The sequence below is a fragment of the Carcharodon carcharias genome, chromosome 7 (genome assembly GCF_017639515.1).
Source record: "Carcharodon carcharias isolate sCarCar2 chromosome 7, sCarCar2.pri, whole genome shotgun sequence".
Taxonomy (NCBI): Eukaryota; Metazoa; Chordata; class Chondrichthyes; order Lamniformes; family Lamnidae; genus Carcharodon; species Carcharodon carcharias.
In genome coordinates, this window is record NC_054473.1 from 56267890 (window position 1) to 56293872 (window position 25983).

Sequence of the window (25983 nt, forward strand, 5' to 3'; positions counted from 1 at the left end):
AAATGAGTCTACTTTCAGGGATCACACAAGGATAACAGAAATTTGTGTTAGCTTTTGGAGGATACATGGTACCTGTATCAAGAGGGTAGCCAGGGAAAGGGTAGGCCCACTCAGGGACAGAGGTGGGAATGTGTGTGTGGAGCCAGAAGAAACAGGAGAGATACTAAATGAATACTTCTCATCAGTATTCACCAAAGAGAAGGACATAGCAGTCGATTTGTCTAAGGAAGAGTGTGTAGATAGCCTGGATCATGTTGAGATCAAAGAAGAGGTGTTAGGCGTCTTGAAGAATATTAAGATGGATAAGTCCCCAGGGCCAGATGGGATTTACCCCAGAGTTCTGAGGGAGGCCAGGGAGGAGATTGCTGGGGCCTTGACAGAAATCTTTGTATCCTCACTGGCTACGGGTGAGGTCCCAGAGGACTGGAGAATAGCCAATGTTGTTCCATTGTTTAAGAAGGGTAGCAGGGATAATCCAGGAAATTACAGACTGGTGAGCCTTACGTGAGTGGTAGGATAATTATTGAAGAAGATTCTTCTTGACAGGATTTACTACCATTTGGAAGCAAATGGGCGTATTAATGAGAGGCAGCATGGTTTTGTGAAGGGGAGATTGTGTCTCACTAACTTGATCGAGTTTTTCGAGGAAGTGACAAAGATGATCGACGATGGAAGGGCAGTAGGTGTTATATACATGGATTTCAGTAAGGCCTTTGACAGTGTCCCTCATGGCAGACTGGTACAGAAGGTAAAGTCACACGGGATCAGAGGTGAGCTGGCAAGATGGTTACAGAATTGGCTTGGTCATGGAAGACAGAGGGTAGCAGTGGAAGGCTGCTTTTCTGAATGGAGAGCTGTGACTAGTGGAGTTCTGCAGGGATCAGTGCTTGGACCTTTGCTGTTTGTAGTATACATAAATGATTTGGAGGAAAATATAACTGGGCTAATTAGTAAGTTTGCAGATGACAATAAGGTTGGAGGAGTTGCAGATAGTGAAGAGGATTGTCAAAGGATACAACGGGATGTAGATCGGTTGGAGACTTGGGCAGATGGAGTTTAATCCGGACAAATGTGAGGTAATGCGTATTGGGAGATCTAGTACAGGTAGGAATTATACAGTAAATGGCAGAACCCTTAAGTACATCGACGGGCAGAGGGATCTGGGTGTACAGGTCCACAGGTCACTGAAAGTGGCAACGCAGGTGGATAAGGTAGTCAGGAAGGCATTTGGCATGCTTGCCTTCATTGGCAGGGGTATTGAGTATAAAAGCTGGGAAGTCGTGCTGCAGCTGTATAGAACCTTGGTTAGGCCACACTTGGAATAGTGCATGCAATTCTGGTCGCCACATTACCAGAAGGATATGGAGGCGTTGGAGAGGGTGCAGAGGAGGTTTACCAGGATGCTGCCTGGTCTGGAGGTTATTAGCTATGAGGAGAGGTTGGAGAAACTCGGATTGATCTCAGTAGAGCGACGGAGATTGAGGAGCGACTTGATAGAAGTTTACAAAATTATGAGTGGCATGGACAGAGTAGATAGTCAGAAGTTTTTTTCCAGGGTGGAGGAGTCAATTACTAGGGGACATAGATTTAAGATGAGGGGAGAAAACTATAGAGGAGATGTGCAGGGCAAGTTTTTTACGCAGGGGGTAGTGAGTGTCTGGAATTCGCTGCCAAGGAGGTGCTAGAAGCAGGCATGATAGTGGTGTTTAAGAGGCAGCTTGACAAATACATGAATAGGATGGGAATAGAGGCATACGGACCCCTGAAGCACAAAATGTTTTAGTTGATGGAAAAATATGATTGGCGCAGGTTTGGAGGGCCGAAGGGCATGTTCCTGTGCTGTACTTTTCTTTGTTCTGTGGAACTACACCCGAACAAGATGTATAATTCCTTCAGGAGAGGAGAGAGGAGGCATTGGCAAAAGAGAAGAAAAAAGTCAATTCAATAAGTCAGTTGCGTTATGGAGTAATTTCCTTAATATTTGGAACAAATACCTATGAAACAATGGATGAACCAAATGGATACAACATAAGGGTTGACAAAGTTCTAAGTTTGGGTAGTCCTTGTAAATATTAGTCCAAAGGTAAACAGACTCCCACCAAACATACTCTTTAATAATTCAACTTCTTGTTCATTATTTTCTTTTACTATTTGCTTGTGTACCACTGAAAAAAAAAGAAAAACATGCATTTACATTGCACCTTTCATAACCTCAGGATGTCCCATAGTGTTTTACAGCCAGCAAAGCACTGTTATAATGCAGGAAATACAGCAGCCAATTTATGCACAGCAAATTCCCACAAACACAATGTGACAGATAATCTGTGTTTGTGATGTTGATCGAGAAATGAGTATTGGCCAGGACACCAGGGATAAGAACCACTGCTCTTCTTTAAAATGGTGCAATGGGACCTTTTACATCCACCTGAGGGGGCAGATGGGCCTCTGTTTAATGTCTCTTCCAAAAGATAGCACCTCCAACACTGCAGCATTCCTTAGTCCTACACTGGAGTGTCATCTTTATTTTTATACCCAAGTCCTGGAGTGGGGCTTGAACCCACAACCTTCTGATTCAGAGTCAAAAGTGCTACCAACCGAGCCATAGCTAACCATAATGATATTGAGTAACTTTTGCATTTGATGAAAAGTTGGCTTCAAGATTTACAAGAGTGTAGATAATACAATCAGCTATACATTTTGGCAATCATGAGGCATTTTGAACATACTTAAAGTAAGGAATAAAATAGGCTAGCAACCATCACCATTATGGCATCAGGCTAACGGTAGTGATTGCGCTTGCACATGCCTTTTGCTCTGATAATTTCAAGACAAAGGACTCGTTTTGCACGCCAGATATGACAGTGGCTTGAAAGCATAAACTAACTACAGACAGAATGACTCAATAAATATAGAAACTGCCAGATGAGAACTGGAGGATCAAGCCTCACCAATAATCTGTTTGCTCAGCTTATAGTAATAAAATGTGTTTTTTTTAATTCCTTACTATAGGCAAACTAGCAGTGTGAAATATAAAAATGCTCCTTTATGATTCAGTCAGCAAAGCTAGCTTACAGTACATACTGCTGAAAAAAGACGTAATTCAACAAAAAAAGCACAAGGCTTGAACATATTCTTTGTGCCTGCAACACCTGGGAGGTTGGGGAGGCTGCAGTTTCCTGCTGCTTTCTCCATGGCAATGCTTCAGCCAATTAGAATTGACTTTTCAACCAATTGGCACCCTTTCCTCATGTAGTATAAACTGCTGTGGTCATTTGAAATTTGGCATTCTTGCATTTGTCATGATAAGAGCAAGATGAAAAGCTTCGGCTACATGTCTCTCTTTTCTGCAATATTCAAGTTCTGGTCTAGCAAGCAACTGTTTATAGCATATAGTTAAGCCATACAAATCAGAAGGCCTAGGTTTGATTCCTTGTATATGCTGATTTGGGTGATCTCAGCTAGAAGAACAGTACAATTAACCTCAGCAATGCTCAGTGTTAGGAAGAAAACAAACAAGCCACAAATGTGGTTGGCTCTCACTATCCAATAGCTATTCAACTGGAAAGTAAAATGTGTGGGATTTAATAAAGGATAAAATTCACTTTGGTTGCAATGGTCCCCACAACGAATAATCAACTCTGACTTTCACTCTCTAAGAACAACTACTTGGCTGAGGTAACAAAGGACAACAGGTGCCCTTGTATGAGTTTGGCATCTTACAGGAGGGAAGCAGAAAACTGGAGGGACGAGGGAGCTGGGGTGATTTGACACAGAACATCAGTGCTAGGGTTTTACACCTAGTCAGCCTGTGATTCTCCTGTCAATTAAAATGAATGAGGGGAAAATTGCAAGCTGGCCGTGCACAAGCATAGAAATTCAAAATCAGAATAAAGTGGGAACTTATTGATGATAAATTATATTAAAAAAAATGCTTGTGTGCATGCTGGCAACAGAACTTGCTTAGTAAAAAGATTATTTCTTCTCAACGGAGGATTCAGTACACTGAATATATTCCATTCCTATCTCCTATAACTAGCAAACCCAACCAACTGTATTTCATTTGTTAATAACATATCAGAAGAGACAAAGCTACCATATGACATACAGGAAACATAGTTGTGTGAAGATATATACAAACATGTATTAGTTTAGATTCATTCTCTTTTTTACTATTACATAAAATGGTAAAAACATGTTTTGATCATAGAACAGTCGACACATCTACTGGCATATACACCATGGGATCTTTCTATGGCAAAATGTTTGTATATTTTTTTCCAGCCAGTTGATTAATATGTTATAAATCTTGGAGTCTAGCCTGTCAAATGAAAAGCAGGATTACATCCAAACCTGTCAAGATTAGGAAAACTTATCTTGTTCTGCTGGAACAGTATCATTGTTAGATTCATATCAAATCTTGCAGAGCTATCTCATATTTCAGAAAAATGTCTCAATTTCTTTTAAAAGTTTTTTTGATGAACACTGAAAACATGTTAACACTTTCAAAACATTATCAGTTTATTTTATCCCAAGGCACATGCAAATTAAGACAACCTAAAAACAATCATCTTCTGATTTAATATCACTACAATTATATAGTTATAGAAAATCTGCATAGCATAATTATTTCAATATTTAAATACACAACACAATTCATAATGAATACACATCTATATACCTGAAATCCATTGTTCCTGGGTTTGGGATGTTCACTTGCTGATTGCTCTCTTACAAAGGAACGTGGCTAATGTCTCAGTGCTCTATTGCTGACCCTGCTGATCCCTTACTGTCCTATTTAGATGGCAATCCTTGAATCAACATTGTTACTGGTTGGGATTTCTGTTTACACCTATTTAAACGTATATTAAATTGCAATCTGTTAAGCAGATAAAATAGAGGTGTAGGGCACAAGGCTAAATACAGAAGTACCCTGTCTGGAGCTCCCACCTTTAATGAAATCAGTTTTTAACAACTCTTTTTTGTTAAATACAGCTGGTGTCAGGAGGATGCGTCCAACTCATAAAGCACACCAATGACAATGTACAGTGGCAGTAATACAAGGACATAGTTCATCATGACATTTCTAGCTATTCCCAACTGATTAGGGTCATTATGTTGGAGGTCTGATTTATGTTGTCATTTCCTCTCACCGATCCTGCATCAATGAATCTTAATGAATTGGTAAATAAGGGTGAAGATTACACTCTATGACACAGAAACATTCCTCATTCTCAACATCAAGATTTATGTAGCCAATTAGTGACTAACAGAGAAAATTGGTTGGCAGAAAAATCATATTCTTTATGGTACAACAAATAAAAGTCCCCCTCTAAAGGACATGAGCACAAAGCAAGTTCATAAAATGTGTTGTTTTCCTGATAGATACTTACAAAAAAAAGGAATGGAAAAGAATATGAAAATGATTTTGCAAAAAGTACTTAACCCCTTTTTGTGCCACAGGCAGCAATGTTTTAAATACAAGACACCTCCACCTATTAAAAAATCCTCAAAATAAACACTTGGTATATAATGAGTTCCTTTATCTGTTACATATTGTATGTAGCTTTAGTGCGGTATGCCTACTCTCCACATCAAACAACCATCACCACTACTAGAAAGTGGGCTCATCAGAAAGCAACTCAAAAGGCACTGTGTGAAAAGAAGTGGAAAATTAAAGCTGAAGCTGTCTAGGAAGGCTTTAATTTACTGGCGTGTACAGTATGCAAATGAGATTACACAGCTTAACTGCATCATTTATGTCCATAATAACGGCATCATCATTACAGGGCTCAAATTAAATTACACCATAATTAGCATATCAAAGTGATTGGTTAAAGTTTAAAACAAATACCCAATTTTGTTAATGAACAGCTGTAATTGTCATGTACACTCCAATGAAAACACCCTAAACAAATATATGCTTAAGAATCAGTTTTTAAAATTCTAATGCTGAAGAAGCTACGAGAATCAAAATTGAAACAGTAAATTACCAAAAGGCTGATGATACAAAATTTAAAGATGTAGCTTTTCATTTTATTCACTAAAGAACCCATTAAACCATAAGCTCTGGAGAACTATGTAAATTATCTGCCTTTCAAGGTAGAGCTGGGGCAAATCCACTCCATCAACTAATGATGGACCTCATTACATGCAGAGAGTATTCATAATGAGGAAGCAGCCGCCCGCCATTCCACATTCTAACATAAATCCCTATGAAATGTTAATATCTCACTTCTAATTAGAGACTACCAAGTCCAAATGTGCCTTCATGGGTAATAAGTAGCAAAATAAATTTCTGTTTTAATAGTACGTTGCACAAGCACCACATATACGTTTTTTTTTAATGTAAGAGCACTTGCAGTTTTTGCTTCCTTGCTGCTTTTGGTGACTACAAAATGCAATCAACTGATAGAAAAGAAACCTTTGTCTTGCAGTAATGAATACTGAATCCTTTATCCAAGTCTTCAAAATCAGTATTAGAAACCAGTTTTCACACAATGAAATGTCCAGCTGGAGTCATTAAAACAGCACTTTCACAATCACATGGAATCAACAACAAAATAAACACAGAAACCAGAAATAAGCATTATTGTACAAGAAAAAAAATCAGGTTTTATATCTGAGTCATTCACATCATTGCTGGTGTCAATTTAAATATTTTAATCTAATTAGTGCATAATTACAACAGTTAAAAACCACGTTCATTTTAACTACAGTAACTTCTATAAACTGAAGGTATCTTGTCAACCAGTTACATCTTTCCATAATACATTTTACTCAAGCACCAATAATTTTAGTGCCAAGAACTGCTCTAATCTGAATGTCAATTTCTTGCAGTAATCAAACAGTGTAATTAAAGAAGAAACATGGCATTCAGTTCTGCAGATTATCAAGAGCTGCAAGATGTACAGCTGAAAATCATGGCCACAACGGAACATCCTTTATCACATTCCTTTACATAAACAATCAACATGAAGCACCACTTCTTTACAGAAAATCTGTTCAAATTTATATTTACAAGTTTACTATCAAAACCCAAATCCAGCATAATTTAGCAAACTGGACCTTGGAATCATAATCTTCTATCTTCTTCCTTCTGTTTTACAGATTAGCACATGTCTTCCACATGTGACTATTTTGTGTGAAATAAAAAGTTGAACTTCATTTAGCACTATTCATTAATTTTGTAAAACATTAAGAAAAATACAACGATGAAAAGGAGTTTCACAATGCAGTACTTTGTTCTCCTTAAATACAGCTATCTAAATTCACTTTTTTCCCCTGACACAGGTCCCAGCAGCTAATTTCTCTTTCTAAACCTTCTCACACTGTAGGTCGAACCGTCAAGCACTAGGAGGACAACCCTCCAAAAATCACTTGTCCCTCCCACAGTGTCCCATTGTGGAACAACCTACCTTTGTTCTAGGGTTACAGATAACTTGCGAGCCTCAGTAACATGAGGATTTTGGAACGGATGTGAGGTCTCAGATGAGTTGCAAGCAGATGAGAAAAGATGGGCATGAAAAAACTCAGCACTAGCTGACAGTCACTGCCAACACAAGCAAGTATTTACAGCACTATTTACACTAGAGTGAGTGCACCTCAGCCCGAACACGTTCAGAACTGATGGCATTTTTTTCCATAACTGGCAATTAAAACAAAACGCACAGCTCTGTGATTGTTTTGGCGACTGAGGACAATGATACACAAAATCAGTATTTAATCACTGGAATATGTCTTTGGTGAGTACCATGAGGGGTGACAGAGGTTCAGGCCTAAATCAGCATGCTTACCTTAATGTTCCTAATAAAAGGAACCTTCAAACCACTACTCCTGATAACTCAACTGAGGTGTAAGCAGAGCTCCATCTCAAGGAAGCAGGCACTCGCTGAAAGCTCTCTACAGAGCAACAGAGACACAAGTGATTCACATGGCCAGACATATAAACTACAGCAGCTAGAGGGAACTGTAATGCTTGGGCAGCACGGAATAGCAGGTTTACACATACAGTGCCCAGTGTCAGAGGAAGAGAGTTGCTTAGGATTTATGAGACACCTTTTTCCGGGAAGCCTTTTGTGGAATTGTACAATTTGTTTCTTATTGTCCTCACTGCTGTCTCTAAACACAAGCTGCTAGAAAATGTTCCCTGTGGGGCCCCCCAGACCCTGCATGCTGCTTTTACAGGGAGGTAACCATATTAGGATGTGTATGGTAAAGTAAACAATAACATAGTTGCAATGAAATGGAATTTTTTTTCCCAGCTAATGGTGTTTGTCAGTCCTCTTCTAGCCTTTCCCACTGTGCAGCCTTTTTGAAACTGCTCTGTTTATGTAAGAAAATTTTTGTCAACTTAGGACAAGCTTCAGACCTTTATACAAAATAAACAACAGAATCTAATAATGCTTTACTGTTGTAAGAGAAAATGTTTAGACCATAAAATCAAGCACGCAGTAGTTCTATTATTCAATATAAGTGTCAAGAAAACAGAATAGCTGAATTCATTCATCCTTTCGCACTCCCACCACACACACACACACACAAATCAAGGTTACAGCTTTGAAGAGAAAATGCTGTACATAAACTACGCGAAGTAATTTTAAGTTAAAGATGCACACCCCAACTACTGCGCTGGAATAAAGCTTAATGCACCACACAGACATATCAGAATCAATAAATCAAGGTAACAAGTATCAGTTCACAAGTTCAAAGGCATGACAGCCAACTCTCTACATCTTTACGCTCAACCAGTAATATCTTGACTATCTCTCCGGTCTTTATAGACAAGACCAGGTTTGGAAAGGACATTTTTTTTCTAGGGTCTAGCAGATGTTTTCTTACACATGCAGTGCAGGATGCTTCAGCCTTTTTAGTTGGCTATGCACTTACAAGCAGAAAATATTAAACAAGCCAACAAAATCAGAAGAGTGAGAAGGCTAGATACTGTGTTCCAAAATTAAGACTTTAAATATAAACAGTGAATCATGTCATGCTGGGCCTTGGTTGCACCATTTAGATTCTCATAAAAGGCAATTTCTGTAAGCTAATAAACAATGCAAGACCATTCCAACTTCCAGTTTCTTTAGATGAGCATCACACACTAACTCGATTTTTATATTTCATTAAATGTAGCACAGCTTGCATTATGATATTAAGTTCTAGGTGTGCCTTTAAGTCTAAAGTTATTCATTTTTCCATCCATGCTTAGCACTCAACTGGTGGTAATTTAACTGAAGTTCAAGAAGTAAAATGCAGCCAACTTTCCTTTTAAAAATATATCAGCAATAGTTTGTATTTTTACAGCAGTTCACATAATAAAACATCCTGAGGTGCTTCACAGGAGCATTACAGAGCAAAATTCGACACCAAAGGAAAAAGGAGATATTAGGTCAGATAACCAAAAGCTAGCTCAAAGAGGTAGGTTTTAAGATAGTCTTAAGGAAGAGAGGTTTAAGGAGGAAATTTCCAACAATCAGGGCCTTGGCAACGGGGCAACTGGAGGCACACCACTACAGTGGAGTGATTAAAATTTGGGATATTCATGAGGTCTGAATTGGAGGAGTGCAAATATCTTGCAGGGTGTTAGGGCTAGAGGAGATTAGAGAGATATAGAGGGGCAAGACCATAAAGAGATTTGAAAACAAGGATGAGAATTTGTGAAAGTGGCACTGCTTAAAGGGGAGCCAACATATAATTTAAAATAATCAAATAGTATACTGTATAGTATACTCTGCTGTACCCTTGAAAACTCAGCAATTTTAAACACAAAGGGCCATTTACATGAACGTTTAGTAATAATTTGGTAAGTAGTGAAGTAGAGTCAATATCACATGCAAACTTCACTATAACAAGCTTAAACCATGCACTCTTTCCATCTTGGAAAGCAACAGCTCTCTATTCTCTCGCCACTCCCTTACCCAACCTCTAAATTTTCTTGAGCCAACATCAATAAAATTTTAAAGGAATTGATAAAAATCTAAAGGAACTGCAGTTAAAGAAAGGGGGTAAAGTGTTGGTCCTGCCTGTGGTATTAAAAAAAACAAAAGCCACCACTATTTTGACAGATCACAAGAAATTCTAAAGTTGTTTCTATTTTCTACAATCATTCTGAAGCAGTGTGACATTCTATGTGTTCTCTTACTCCTAACGCAAGGGCCTTGGGGCTGTTTAGCTTGTCACTATGTTTAACTACTCCTCTGGAGCTACCGAAGTACATTACCGGTAGTTACAGCTCATGAAAAATACAGCGACAAAACTGCTAGTGGCAGAAACATTAAACTCTCTTGTTAGCAGCCACCCCCATGTGGCACTTTAGCACCAGCAAGTTGTTTATTATGTTCTGTGCCAGGCAAAGGGATTAAATAAGGTTCTTAAGAATCAAGTATTATAAATGCATGAAACAGAACAGATAGCATAATTCATTCAGCCAATTTTTTAAAAAAAATTGCATTTGTGTTTTTCCCAGTATTTGGTTTTGTTCTTTTCTTGCATCTTAGATTTTTTAAAATTAATAGATCAAGTCAATTTATTTCTAATGTTCTAATCTGGCAAGGTCGGATGGACAACAGCACTAATGGGTGCCTACATCACAAGCTTCTGCAGTCGCTGCTTGATGGTTACATCACTGTTGCTATGGCACTTAACTGACTATTAATTTCTGACAAAAGGTGATTATGAAACAGACAGCTGAATTCCAAGTAGATGTCTCAGCACAGCTAGAGGGTATAACATTTAAAACAAAAACGGACTCTACAGGTTTTCCAATTATTTTAAAATATTTTTCTGTGAATGATTATGGGTGTTTATTATATATTATATATATATATACACACACACACATATATATATATATACATACACACACATTTTTATACATATATATATTTATATATACTTATTACTAGTACTTTCAAAAATTCTCCAATACTTTGTATCACTAAACCGAGTGTGCTTAAGTTACTCATTAAAGATGCATTGTAAATTCCACACAAGGAATCTCCTATAAAGGACAAACCTTTTATTTACCTTCTTTTGAGTAGTAGCTGCTTATTTAAAGCAATCTTCTGTTACAACCACCTTTTGTAATCACTCTTCTTACCCTGGAGACAAAAAATGATAGAATCTGATTGGATGTTTGATGGTTGTTACCTTGTCTCAGCATTTTCTCTGGCACCACAGAGCAAAGCACAAATATAAATAAAACAAAATGCTTCCAATTGTACTTAATGGCAAATGACTTGCTGCAAAGTTAATAGAAACAATGAAGTCACAGGACGACTGCTTATCAGTACCAGCTAGTGCCAGGTATTCACATAACAAGCCCAAGCTGCTGTGTGTGTGTGTGAAACACAGCAGATGAAACAATTTTTCATGTGATTATGCTTTCTAACTCCAGATGCCTCTGGACTTCTTTACAGTGCAAATCACTTCATGTATCACTGAACTTAGTCCTTTCTTCTTTTACTATAAGTAAAACCCATGCATACAGATTACATGAGTAAAATCCTGCAACACAGTAGCAAAATAAAATGGGTGGAACCAGATGCCATCTGTCCTGGTTCACGCTACATGCTTCCATATTTATTAAATTAAATGAAAATACAAAATGAAAGGAAGCAAAAAAAAATCTGGTTTGTCTAGTGTGCCTGTGTACAAGCCCACAGCTTCTTCTCCCTGTGTAATCCTCAAACACGAAACATCAATGCTTGAGTGAGCTGCCCTGAAAAGCAATGCTTTCACTGCATACTGCCTTTCTCTTTGACTTCAAAGTTTAGTAACAGCAACTGTTTCTACTTTAAGATCTCAAGAGACATGAAAAGGCATCCAAGGTGAAATAAAACAAAACCTGGCAGAAATCTTGTCTTTTCAGGCCTATAATTCTCAACACTATCTCAAGTTTATTAGATATCTAGTATAGATTATTGGCCTTGGCCCCCAAAATTAGAATTAGAAATAGTTGCAAATCTGAAATAGAATATACAAAATATCATTTAACACTTTGATTTAGTTGTCACCCTATGAATATGTAGATGTGTTAAGCCAAGGGTGTGTTGTATCCAATTCCTGTGACATCTTTACTCTGTTCCTCCTTTATTCTCTGCTAGAGGCTAGCCAGTCAAGATATGGTACAGTTTCAATTTACTTTGCATGGAATTGATTTAACTTTTACATAAGCAGGCTATATTAAAATGTAGTTTAGATGATTAAAAGCCACAACTTACTGTTTTGAATAAAAGTATTAAAATTTGCCTCTCGCAGATTTACACACACCTGCAGAGTTAAATGTGAGGACATTTTCCTGAACAGTACACACTGTAGCTGTTTTTTTCTGAACAGGTGATACGATCTCAGCTGATTTCTGACCTCACTCTGTTGAGAAATTGGACCCAATTTTAACCCACTCAAAACCCCTTCACTTGCACAGAGTTAAAATCAGGCCCAGATTATTATTTCTGCTTTGCCATGTATTGCTTCTAGAAATAAACAATCCACAGGCTGTGAGAAATTGCTCATCTTTTCTTAATTCTTGACATATTATTAATTGATGCTGTTTCAATCCATAACATCACTATTACACTTGCACTTAAGTTTTGAGTTCATTGCTGAGAAATTTATGTCTGCACCTTTAAGAAGTCATTTTTTTCCTCAGGTCAATATGCTACCAATGATACTTGCACACTGAGGCCAGATAATCTCTGAAATTGCTCAGTCTGACCTCAAATATCTATATCTTTAATCCACCTGAACCTTAGGTGTTATGCAAGGGTGGTTTCAGGCTGAAATAGATTCAGATATTTGCCAATATATTCTGATAGTAGGCTGAACATCAAAATGTTCTCAGCACTCCTATTACATCCTCCAAGAAATACTCTCATATTGGTTTTGAATTTGTTGGCAGCAGTGTCAACTTTCATTAAAGACCATAGTACATTAAATATTTTCCTATTTGGAAAGATCTATGATCTAGACCATGCTGTCCTTCCTAATTTCCAGTTTCATTGCTGGTTTTTAAAATTATTATTAAAGTTATGGTGTCCACTCCATGCATTGCATGTATGGAACAAAGCTGCAGTGTCAAACCAAGAACTCAGCAATGCTGGTCCTCCCTCGACACTAATGCAAGCTTGCCACCAAGTATCTGCACTTTAAATTATCTGAAGTACAAGAGGGGAGTACACAGATGAAAATGGGTTTGCTGTCCTTGTATAAAATGTTTAAACCAATGCATGAGTAGCCTGTGCTATATATCCAGTATAAGACACTATTGCCTTTTTAAACTCAACGAGATAGTTTCAGACAGCTACTGTCTTTTTATTCTTGGGATTTTAAAATTCTGTCGCTAGCTATTTAAATGATGCCATTTTGACATAAATGTTTTCACCTACAGCAGGTTAACAGGGAATAACTTTTAATGAAATAGTCTGGAAAACAAAATGTGACTTTGACATAAAAGGAAACATTTGAGTTTCCTGGAATCTTTTTTGGTTCAAATTTGTGACTTCTATAAGCACTATTATCTCTGAGAAAGACTCATGTGATTACCCAAGTCACCAAAAATCGTCGGGTACTTTTACCAGTGTAGACTAGATCCCAGAAGAGTTACATAGTGCATCACTTACCCATTTTTACTTTTGTAGTACAAATCATGAGGCTGAATGAACCTATGTACAAGGCAGTTCGGCAGTTCTGATTACAAATGCACAGATCTTTGAGAAAGTGGCTCTATACCACCACCAGAACTGCCAGAGTCTGCATAAAGCTTATATGTCAAGAGTCAATTGCACCATAGTAGTTCTATGGTTGCCAATCCAAGGAGCCACTCCGTACCCTGTCCCTAAGTCAAAGTCGTAGTATGGTTGTCCAAACCCATGATAGTACACCCTGATCTTTGTCTTCATCTTTATGATCAAGCCTGAGTCTCAAAGTAACAGGGTGATTAACCAATTACAAGCACCAATTTCTGGCAAGACATTGCTAATACTGAGTGTGGAATGTATCCCCAATTTGAGATGAAAGCAAAATACTGTGGATGCTTAAAAAGTGAAGTGAAAACAGAAAATGTTAGAAATACTCAACAACTCTAGCAGCATTTAAGCAGAAAGTAAAAGAGTTAACGTTTCATATCAATAACCTATCATTAGAACTGGAGGAAGTTAGAGATTAAAAGGTAAACTGGAGTCTTTCCAGCATTTTCTGTTTTTACTCCAATCTGAGATGGTTGCCTTTGACTTGGAGTGGGTTCCTCTTTCTGGTGGCAGACTACTTAGTTTCTTTGAAGTTGCTAATCCCTGGGTGTTTGAAATTTCCCATGCTGCAGGAAGTCATATTGGCTAATGAGGTAGCTGCACGGAGCACACAAAATTCAAACTGGCTGTTTTAGCACATACCTGCCCCACTATGTTGTACTCTCCCCTTTTGCTGCATCTGCATTCAGCCTGCTTCCTGGGCCCAAGACTATCAATGTGTGAATGCTCAAATGGTCGAGGAAATGTTTCATTTATGTAATAAGTAGGTCAGATTATGAAAGAGTAATCAAACTAAACTTTTCAGCCATTTCTGTGCCAATTTGAATGTATTGAACTTCAGTGACTGGCAGTTCAAACTTAAGGCTATCCTGTGAGTATTCAAAAAGCTGCACAGTTTACTGCCAAGGAGAGGAGCAAAGAAAAGCAAAAGGTAGGGCTCTTTCTGTCACCACTCTTTCCCCTCCCCTAAATCCCAGGCCACCCCTTGAGTGTACTTCCCTCCTCAACTCATTCCACGTCTGATACATAAATGCAAATTTTGGACTCAAACACATCCAAAGTTTTATACAGTTCTCTACTGATACACAGTAGAGATCAAATTGGTACGAAGGTATCTTAGCCACTGAGTTAGTGGGACAGAAATGGTGCAGTTGTTCCAGTGACGCTCACCTTTGCAGTCTTCCCTTTCCTTCATCCTAATTACACTGCGAGTAACAGAAATAGAATAGGTGTAACCACTGGGGAAGAATGAGACCACTCTAAAAAATGTGTTGCTGCAGTTATGTCCCATCCTTTTCACCGTTCTAAATCCCAGACTTCCCCTTATGTTTCTCCCACCAGCCCCCAACTTATTGCACATCTGTTGCACAAATGTAAATTTTGGATTCTTACATCCATCAATAGGGTCCAATAGAGTTTAAATTTATCCAAATTAGGCAAAAGTCAGGTATTTGTGAACTAATTGGAGTTCTCTCATTTCAGGTCCTTCTGAGTTCATACTCAGTTTGCAGCTTATTCCTTCTACTACAAATAGATTTTGCAGAAGAAAAATGTCATGCTGTTTAAGATCTCAGATTGAAGGTATGAGCAAGAGCAAATGGACTAGCTGGCTGATTTATATTTCCTGAGTATAAACAAATGGTTTGAAAATCCATCAATAATATTGTAGTGTTTGCAAAAATAGAACTATTTTCAGTTATCACTAAATAAATTAAACAACATGTAAGGCAACCAGCTGTTTCATTTTGTGTTTCTCTTACAATCCAACCAGAGTGGGATTTGTTTTATAGAAACCCATTTGTGGAACTTTAAATCCACTGCATTATTTCTACAGTGTAAAGACAATGCATGTGTACACAGCAGCAGGCAAGAAATTAAATTGTAACCAACTCAAGAATCAAAATACCCACATGGTTACCCAACCAGTAACTTTTAAAAACTACCATTGTAATCAAAAGTAAAAAAAAATTAGCAACTTGCTAAAAATTTCACAGAATAATTTCAAATTCTGTGTAGTGCACAGTCACGAAGTGTAGTGCCATGTGAGACATTTGAGTCAATCTCTGAAACATCTGTTGGGCCTATAATTTCAGATAGCAAACCAAATCACGGCATAGTAGCCACAAATATGTAACTTAGCTGCATATATGTGTGGGGGGAGGGGTTGGTTTACTTCAACTGTAGACATGTTAGTTTTCTCCACTTCTTTAAACAGATACTTTATTTGCAACAGTCACAAATTCCCACTCAGTGGAAATTTAAAACACAAAAACAGGCTTCAAATCCATTTTGGCTCTAATCTGATTAGAAACTAGAACGTGATGCTGACTGCAGGCCCACATCATGTTGGAAACATATCTACGGATGCTTTACCCTGATGAACAAACAGGAACTCCAGAATGTAGAGCTGAGCAAACATTCTTTTAACTAGCATTTTGAGGGTTAATGCTCAAATGACCCATTTAAGGGAAAAAACGTATTTAACTGTATTATCTTCAACTGTTCCAGATACCTGTAAGATCAAAATTATATATGACATTTGAAAAGCACCAACAGAAAAAAAATCCATTAAAATTCATACACAAAATCCAAGGAAATCGTACATGCACTAACCTATATTAATGATCTGACTACTTCTTCAGTAACAAATCAGCAACTGAGTTTACATTACACAAATACTAGTGAGTATTGAACTCTGGAACTGTTTTAATTATCCAATTCCAATGATTACAATGTAAAACATGCAAAGCTTTTTTCTTCTTGAATAGTCTAGCAGCAGTTGTATCATTTATGAAGATATGTGCCTGGGGATTATTAATTAACCTTGGTATTTGCAGAGCATTCCCCAGTTTTTATACTGCATTCAATTTGTTCAGATGAGCTGATTTACAAAATTGATGAGTTTTACAGCTATAAATACACTTAGGAGAAACACTAGCAAAACAACACAGGAGTGGCTTTGAACACAAGGTTGAAAAACTAGTCTGTTTCTCAATTCCATTGGAGTATAGCTGCTGGGTGTGTCTTTTTGTTGACCTTTGCTGTTGGGCCTTTAAACATTTACATCTGCAAGGAATTTAAAGCAGTCCCGTTTCTCTGTGGTACATTGTGCAATGCAATGGTTAACAAAAACCCCCAACCTCCATGAGTGTGAAAGATGAAAGCGATGCAAATAATTATCACAAAGCCATTAAGTACATTTGTTATCAGTTATATGATAAGAATAATCTTTGTCAATTGACAGAATACAATGCCATTAATGAATCAATAGTCAGAAACGAATATTTGGCTCATTTCATATTATAGGGCATCTTCAGAATTAGGCAATGGAAAAACATGCTCTTCCATTGAAGCTGCAGATACACATGCTAAGTGAATGCAACAGCAGCTGAGTTCACTCCCAGAAAAGAAGAACTGATCTAGGCAGGACAAAATGCCCTATGTAAAACTGATAACCTACAGTGCCATTATGCAAAGACTATTTTTATGGATGACTGTCTCCCCAACAACAGGGCAGCAGCTCTGTCAGTTCTCTTCTATACTATCAGGTTTCCAAACTGTAGTCCTGCTACTCACTGCTTCGCAGACTAACATCTCTAGTGTGCTATTAATATCAACGAAGAGCAGATTCCATTTCCACGTAAGAAAATCTTCAAGTTACAGTAGTCATTTTGCTGAAGAAGCGTAGTCAGAAAACAATTTTAACTGGTGGCTCTAACTGCCTAAGACTGCTGTGTATTATCCTTTTCAACCAGAGTGCACAAAGGAGGCTTTATCATGAACAATACTAGCAAAATAATGATTCAGTTTGGCTTACCCATTTATGTTTTAATGGCTACAAACACAACACATAATACTTTGGACATATGCTTTGAAGCATTCCTAGAAGCCACCTGCATGCAAGTACATACTGTACTCTCCATTCCTGAGACCATAAACTACAGAGATCTACTCAAGTATGCTTCAGAAACTTCAATGTGTTAGTAGTTTAAAGCTTATGAATATCTTTTCACACTTTTATCCAAACAACAAAAAACATATTGAAAATACAGCTGCAACAGCACTTACCCATTAACTATGAAGCTAAAAAGCTTTTGATTGTACTGTAATCTCCAGGGACTGTAAAGCTACTGAGTTTTTAAAAACTAACTCCTTCAATATTCAACATCAAACTCCAGCAGACTGCAGTATAATGAAGGACTGAAGGTATGTGATCTAAACACAACAAAAGCCACTGCCTTGCTCTAGATTAAATATTCAGGAAGAGGCCCCTTTGCATAAACACAAACAGTCAGCAAATGAGCAACTGGCTCAAGTCAGCTGCTTGCTGAACCATCTACCTGTCCTGCTTTGAGGTGAAAAGTCACTGAAATGTTTGTGAATATCCTTAATGTAAATTAAGCTTTGCCTGAAGAGTAATTTACTGTTCTCTGTCTGACATTCTAGTCACTCTTTCAGCCCACTCCCAATACCGTTGTTTCATTTTTATGTATCATTTAAATTTTATCAACACATAAGAAAAAACGTTTTCTAAGCAGCAGCTCAATGACGAGAGACATGTGAATGCTACATTCCAGCCAGTGTATCCAAGCAGTCTGGATCAGCCAGTCTGAAAAGCCTGGATTGAAACAAACAAAACAGAAACACAGCCCTGAATAAAATCGGCTGCATAGTTTTGGATACTGACTGACACATACTGATGTAAAGAGTCAAAGATGTCATTTTCATGCAAGCACTACTTGCTAGAATCAGGGAGAGAGTAGGACCTCTCAAAAATAAACAGAGTGTAGTATTTCAAAGGGAAGGGATACAGGCATTCCATTGTTGAAGCCAATTATCAGTGGAAAATAATAACAACAGATGGATTCAGAGTTGCTGACTTGTTTCATGCACTCCATTGCTGTCCAACAGATGATGAAATCCAAGAGCCATCTCAAATAGTCAAACAGTCCTCAGTGCAAGGACTCAGACTACAGATGGGGTAATTTAGAAGATTTGATTCTGCCATATGTAATCTTTTGAGTGCTAAAGAGTCTGCTTTCAATGGCGGGCAGCTGCAGCAAATGTCACACAGACAACCAGCTTAATCACCACCCACCAAACAAAACAGCCCCCTCCTACTCAAAACCCAAATGCCATAAGCCACTTGTATAAAGGACATTAAAGTATTGTTGAAAAAAATTAAGAATGGAAAAACTGAGAATTCATCTGATAAATTAGTTATGCTGTAGGCTAAAAAATGACGTCAAACATGATCTACCATAAATGTATGCATTCAGAGCACTTTACATTTACAGTAAATAAACTAGGTAACAATGTTTTGGCAAATTTAGAGGAATATACACATGGACCATTAAGAAAACCTAACCATTTACCACAGAAGGTGCAGGTATATAAAAACTGCTTGGTATTTCCTTTATCTTAAAACTTATGTAACAAATGCAAGAAATGTTTTGACTGAAATTCTTGCCATGACAGCCACATCTAGCAACTGCCACTTCATAATAATTTAAACTGAACAAAGATAGAAGCCAGGTTTGGTCCCATGAGGCTTCAATCTATAGTAGATATCCCCACACATACACACACGCACACACCACCCCCTTATTCAGCCTACAAAGACACTATAAACCACAACCAGGCTTCTGTTACAGTTTTGAAAGGGTCCTGGACACATATTTCATCTAAGGGGTCCAAAGATACAACTGCAGAGACTGAAACAATATCATAAATATTGGAATGGAAGAGGGAAGGTTGGGGAGGGGGGGTGGTGTATGCTTCAGAAGCGCTGGAAAATACACAGTACATTTGAGTAACTTTTTTGGCCTTAGTCAGAATAAGGCAATTATTAGAGGTTCTTGCAGGTTGTGGAGGTATAGCATAATACATAATCGCTCTCACTTGAATGCAACCGCACACCCATAAACTGTACTATTCACATCAGCCAATTGTTTGAGAAAACTACAGTTCTATACAGGGAGCCCATAAATGGTCATATGCTGGTGCACAACTTTTAATACAGGTTAGGCTATGATCTGAAAACACTTAAAATAAGTGATAGTCTACCAGGCTTATCAAGTTAAAAGAAAAATCACCCTTGATTCCACAAGATAAAATTTGGGTTATAGGCTTCCAACTATCAGATTAGTAGAATCTTTCATGGTAATGGCTTTACTTGTTCAGCCTCGTGCAAAGGCTAATAACTGTGGCCACATACTTTTAAAAAAGTCAACAATACAGTTTTCTAAGTGTTACCAAAGTAAATATTTGTTGAAAGATTCTGTTTGTTAATGGCATACTAAGGGATACTATGTTACTTTTTATATCTCCATTAATAAATGGCAGTAAACCATTACTTTTCCATAATTGTTTTACAACAAATGTTTCTCTTAAATGCAAATAAAGTGAGCAGAGATTCTGATCAAAAGCTGCTATTTTTTCCCCATACAATACTGATCCCATCAATTACACACTATGCACAAGTGTCAAAATGTTGTTGTTGCATTTTTAACGGAGATCTAATTCCAATGGTCTTCAAATATGTCTACATAACACCCCCAAAAGCTGGCTTTAAAACTTCAATTGTTGCTGACGTGTCAGTAGTATTCAATAGTAGAATCCCGGCAAATGCTGAAGCAGTTCAACAATTAAAGATGGGGAGATCTTGAGAAGTTTCAGTCCTTTAACTGTGAAAGAGTACAAAATCTGATAAACAGTGAGGCTCAAGAATAATGGAATCTGCACAGTGCATTATAAGACTATAACTTAATCAAGGGGTTCAGGTGATATTATGAACCACGACAATGAACATATAGAGGTCACTTGAATCCTGAGATTAGGTTACTAACTTTAACTTGTCCTACTACCTTACATCAGGTAAGTTATAATACAAATAAAGTGTATATGGAGTGATACAGATAAAATGTTTATGATTTTTGAGAGTGCTTCAGGCATTTCTTGCAATTTTCACAAACATTCTAGTGTTGCACTACAGTGGTCAATGATGTGTTCTGTCACAGACAAGTATCGTGCTCATTTGTGACATCATTACTGCAGGGTGACTTACTGATAGATAACTTGCAGCAGTTTACAGCAAAATGCTATTTATGAAACTTTTTAAAATACAAAAATACAAGCATTTTTTCATTAACTGTCAAGAATCTGTGAAACAAAATAGACCGATTTAATTCTACCTCCAGGACAGAGTGCTGTTTGAACATTTTCCCTCTGCTAGTAAAACTAACCAAATAGGACAAGCTTGAACACTATCCGTTTTGCATTACAGTATGTACCTACGATACTTTAATTGCAGGATAGTCATACACCAGTAATAGGCAATTATAATGCTTAATGTACAGGGAATCTTAATTTTTTTTTTTATCTCTCTACCTCCCATCAATTAAACCAGAGCTAATAAAGGCCTGTATGGAGGATCATGAATACTGTTCAGGTGTATGATGCCTTAGAGGGCTCTTTATGTCAATCAATAAAATTCACATAATAGAAGCCGGAAGTAGAATGCTGCTGTTCAGATGTTGCCCCATTACCTAATCAGTTTATATGCAAGTGGTTTTGCCAAGAATTGAAGAGGTCTGGCAACAATGAAAAGATCTGAGCACACACAGCTTTATTTCATTCAGTTTATGCAAATAATATGGCTATTAGCAGGCAATTAACATTCTGAAAGCCCATTACTTAAATAAAGATATTCAAATCATACAAATTATAGAAAGCATTTTTCCTTCATTTTTTTTTGTTTCAATCATGTATAATCAAGAATCATTCCACTGAATACCAGGTTATAAACAAATATCATAATGATGTTAAAGAGAAGAATTTTCCTGAAACTTCATTAAGGAGTAACCACATAAGCCTATCTAATTTTAATACCATCAGTCATGCATACTTATCCTTTTATTCCTCCCTTCTGTTTACATGCAAAACTGTAACCCATTGCGCACCGTGTCAAATAGATCCAATTTAAATACAATGGATATTTAAGCTTATAGTAGTTAATGGGTTAAAGGGGCAGAGCCACACTAGCTGGCCTATAATTAATCTTTTTTGACATTTGGTAGGAGCTCATGAAGCCAAGCAGTTAAGAACGTTCAGGTTGTTCAACTCTCTACAGCAAAGATCAGGGATGTGTAGCTGTTACCCAAGCCACTGAGCTATGCTCTTGCCCCTAGGTTCCTGCTAGGTAATCACTGAACAAGAAGTTGACGGACAGAACAATGAGCTAGTGGCACGAGTAAACAAGCAGAATGTCTGTGAAATTGGCATTTATCACTTAACCTTAAATTATTTTATAGGAATGAGGTGAGAACATTATTTTTAATGGGTTTGTTTTTTCAGGTCCACCTGTAGGTTAGGAAAATAATGATTGGTATACTGTGGGTTTGCTGCATCTTTAAAAATCAACCACTACACTGCAAGAGCAGAGAGTTTGTAATTACATATGGCTACCCTACACTTGTGCCTATATTTAGATAGATGATATTCATTACACCTGGTTGTCAGTACTATAATACCTCTGAGGTAATGTCTGGCTATCTCCTATTGTATGTAAAAAAGTTTCTTGTCAAAATAATGGTGAAGCTAATGACACTCATCGTTATTTATGCATAATTCTACAGCAACTCAAATATCCAAAAGTTGTTGTCCAAGTTGTGCTGCTCTGCCGTTAGCTTTGCGAAAACAGTATTTCACTGTCTAGCTCACCATTGAAACTTAAGACCTTATATATCCAAAGCAATTTTCACAACCACTGGACATCCCAAAGCACTTCATAACCAATGCCATATTTTGTGAAGTGCATTCACTTTTATAATGTAGGAAATGCAGCAGCCAATTTGTGCATAGCAAACAGCAATGTGATGATCATCAGATAAACTGTTTTTGCAATGTTAATTAAGGGATAAATATTGGCTGGGACATTCCTCTGCTCTTCTTCAAAATAGTCCCATGAAACCTTTTACATCCACCTGAGAAGGCACACAGGGCCCTCAGCTTAACATCTCATCTGAAAGGTGGCACCTCCAACAGTCCAGAACTCCCTCAGTACTACACTTGAATGTCAGCCTTGGTTTTTGCACTCCAGTCTTAGAGTGGGACTTGAAACCACAGCTTTTTGACTCAGAGGTAAAAATGCTGCCAACTGAGCCATCGCCTATGTGCGTTGAATGGTGTGAAGTTGGTGTATTTGCACAATGGATATGAACTAAACTTATCACAGAAATTTCAGTCTAAGAAGCTTTGTCAAGGTGTGGTAAAGTACTAATTACCACCAGTCAATCTTCCTGGGATCAAAAATTAACCATTACAAATATGAAGTTTCATTCCTTCAGATTTTGATTGCTGTTAGAAATTTGAAAAAGTAAGTTTATCACTTTTCCTTTCTGTTGCTTTTTATTCTCTCCCTTAATCGATATTTTTGTTTCCTCACTTTCTCTTTTTGTACCTGATTTCATATTGAATTCACCCACTCTAATGCATGTTTCCTTTCAGTCCTTGTGTTGTTAATTTTGCAATTCTTCAATCTGACTGATTAAGGAGGTGGGGGAAGCAGCGATGTAGTGGTAATGTTGCTGGACTAGTAATCCAGACGCCCAGGCTAACGCTCTGGGGATATTGGTTCAAATCCAGCAGCTGATGGAATTTGAATTCAGTTAATAAATTTGGAACGTAAAGCTAGTTTCATGAAACTAACATTGATTTTTCTAAAAAAAAAAATGTTTCACTAATGCCCTTTAGGGAAGGAAATCTGCCATCCTCACCTGGTTTGGCCTACATGTGACACCAGACCATACAGCAATGTGGCTGACTCTTAACTACCCTCTGAAATGATTCAGCTAGGATCATTTGAAAAAAATAAATAAAAAGTTGCTTCCCTGTTTACTCAGGTCTCAGGTGCCCTGTTCCCCTGACCACACTATTGCCAGCTCACAATTTTAACAGCTTGCCATGCAAAAAATCTAACAATCCAAATGTGCAAGGGCAAGCCTAACTAATGGCAGATACCAATTCAATCAAAAGCTAAATTCAGTCCAACAGCTAAATCTAGCCCAAAATGAATTTATTTTAACCATCTTATGCTTATGTTGAAATCATTTCCTTTAAAACCCTAGGGTTGTCAGCATGAAATTTGTTGAGTAATAGCGATGACAGCAATGGACAGATCAAACCCACCTAACTTTTATCACAGATATGAACTTGAACCATTTTAATATCTATCTCCTCTGACCAGTGCAAAGGTTCAAAAGGCTATTTCTCTGACCTGTCAGGGTGTAAATTTCAAAGTCCATTGCTCACATCCGCAATGTTTTGATATGGGCCTCTGACACAGCATGTTTCCCAATGACAGAACATGTGGTGAAAATTACTTACACGATTCCTTCCATGCAAGTAAAACATGATCGATAACAGGTCTTTAAGTACAAGAATACTCATCCTTTAAGAGATATGGGAGGTAATTTTCATCTTCACCACCTAGTTTTTAAATGGGTGAAAATCGAGAAGGCAATCCCTCCACCAGGACAACGTAAGTGTAGTATATTACAAGTTAATATTTTCCAAGAAGGGCATTTTTACTATCAACAAAGCGTCATGACATTGTACTTTGTAAGATACATATTAGTGAATTTTAAATGCACTACAAAGAAATAAAAAATTACAGAAGGGGTAACAATTAATCTCAATTGTTGCCTAGCTGCAAGCAGACCAAATTGTTGGAAAGATGTCATAAACTCTGTCAGTGTAGTTAAACTGGTTAGCTAAAGTTAAACACAACAAGTTTCACAACTTTGCAACAAACTCCAAGTCTGGTATTTTAATGTAATATCAACATGTAAAGGATTTCTTAATTTTTCTCCCTGTCAACTCGCCCTTTTCTTTTTCTTCTCCTTTCATGGAAGCATTAACCCTGTGTTACAGTAAGATTTTGTGGGTTACAAGGAATCCTCTTATACTTCACAAAGTGGCCATTCATGATGCACGAATACTGACTTTATAAATCGGAGAAGCAGCTCGGCCAAATTGTACCCAATTTTCAACATGACATCCACATAGGTCACTACGATAACAGCTAGGAGCAGGAATACCGTCTGATTTTTTGCCTCTCCCCTGCCTAGGGCTACTGAAGCAAATTGTAACATCTGCTTGTCACCCTAACTGGGCTTAGTTAACTCTGCATAATCTGGAGATCAAAGCTGGGACTCTTCTAGTCTATGTGGTGAAGTAACACACCTAGCAGTGCATTTACCCACTAAGCCAGATGAGCAATTAGGTATCATCAGTGAATTTTACTTCAATGTAATTTTCCATTGGACATTTCTGACAATCACAGTGGAAAATCTCCATTATTTAATCTTAGTTTACAGATTGATAAGAAAGATTTTGAAAGACTAAATACAAAAATAAACCTTTTAACAGTCTTTAGGCTATGTTTAATGTAAATAACAAACTCCTAATCTAAGATTTAGATTATTGACGCCAACAACAGAATATTAAGCCAAGTTTAATATTGATGTTCACTGGCATTAAAGGAGTTTTGTGACATAAGATAGTTGTAGTAGGAAGAATAATCTAAAATCTGTACTTAAAATGTTGGCAGTTTCGATAAAACACATTTCTGTAACTATATTAAGAATGTTGAGAGGAAACTGAGCAGTGGCATCACTGTAGCATATGTTGTCAAGCTTGCAAATAATTTTACAAACAATACCCTTGTATCTATGGAGGAATCCGAAGGTACACAGCAGAGGGGTTTACTTTACATGTCTGAATCAAAAATACAATTCAAAGTGGTAATAGTGTCATGATCAGTGCATTTTTTTTTATTCTTTCACAGGATATGTGTTGTCCATCCTTAATCACCCATGAGAAGCTGGTGGTGAGCCAGCTTCTAGAACCGCTGCAGTCCACGTGATGTAGATATGCCCACAGTGAAAGAAGCTCTAGGATTTTGACCAAGCGAGTGTGAAGGAAGAGTGATATAGTTCCATGTCAGGGTATTGTGTGGCTTGGAGGGGAACTTGCAGGTGGTGGTGTTCCCATGCATTGGCTGCCCTTGTCCACCTAGATCATAGAAGTCATGGGTTTGGAAGGTGCTATCAAAGGAGACTTGGTGAGCTGCTGCAGTGCATCTTGTTTATGATACACTGCTGCCACTGTACATCAGTGGAGGAGGGAGTAAATGTTTAAGACGGTGGATGGGGTGCCAGTAAAGCAGGCTGCTTTTTCC

At 37.6% G+C, this 25983-nt stretch overlaps 1 protein-coding gene across 13 annotated transcripts in view; it reads right to left on the reverse strand.

Moving 5' to 3' along the window:
- Positions 1-25983, reverse strand: part of foxp1b (forkhead box P1b) — a 518322-nt gene that overhangs the window by 307833 nt on the left and 184506 nt on the right. For 10 of the 13 annotated variants that reach the window (XM_041192652.1, XM_041192651.1, XM_041192649.1 and 7 more), the window contains one exon: positions 11023-11096. The exons of the other annotated variants lie outside the window; for them this stretch is intronic. The gene's annotated coding sequence lies outside the window, so the exon portion shown is untranslated. The remainder of the gene's footprint in view (positions 1-11022; positions 11097-25983) is intronic. 13 annotated transcript variants of the gene reach the window in all.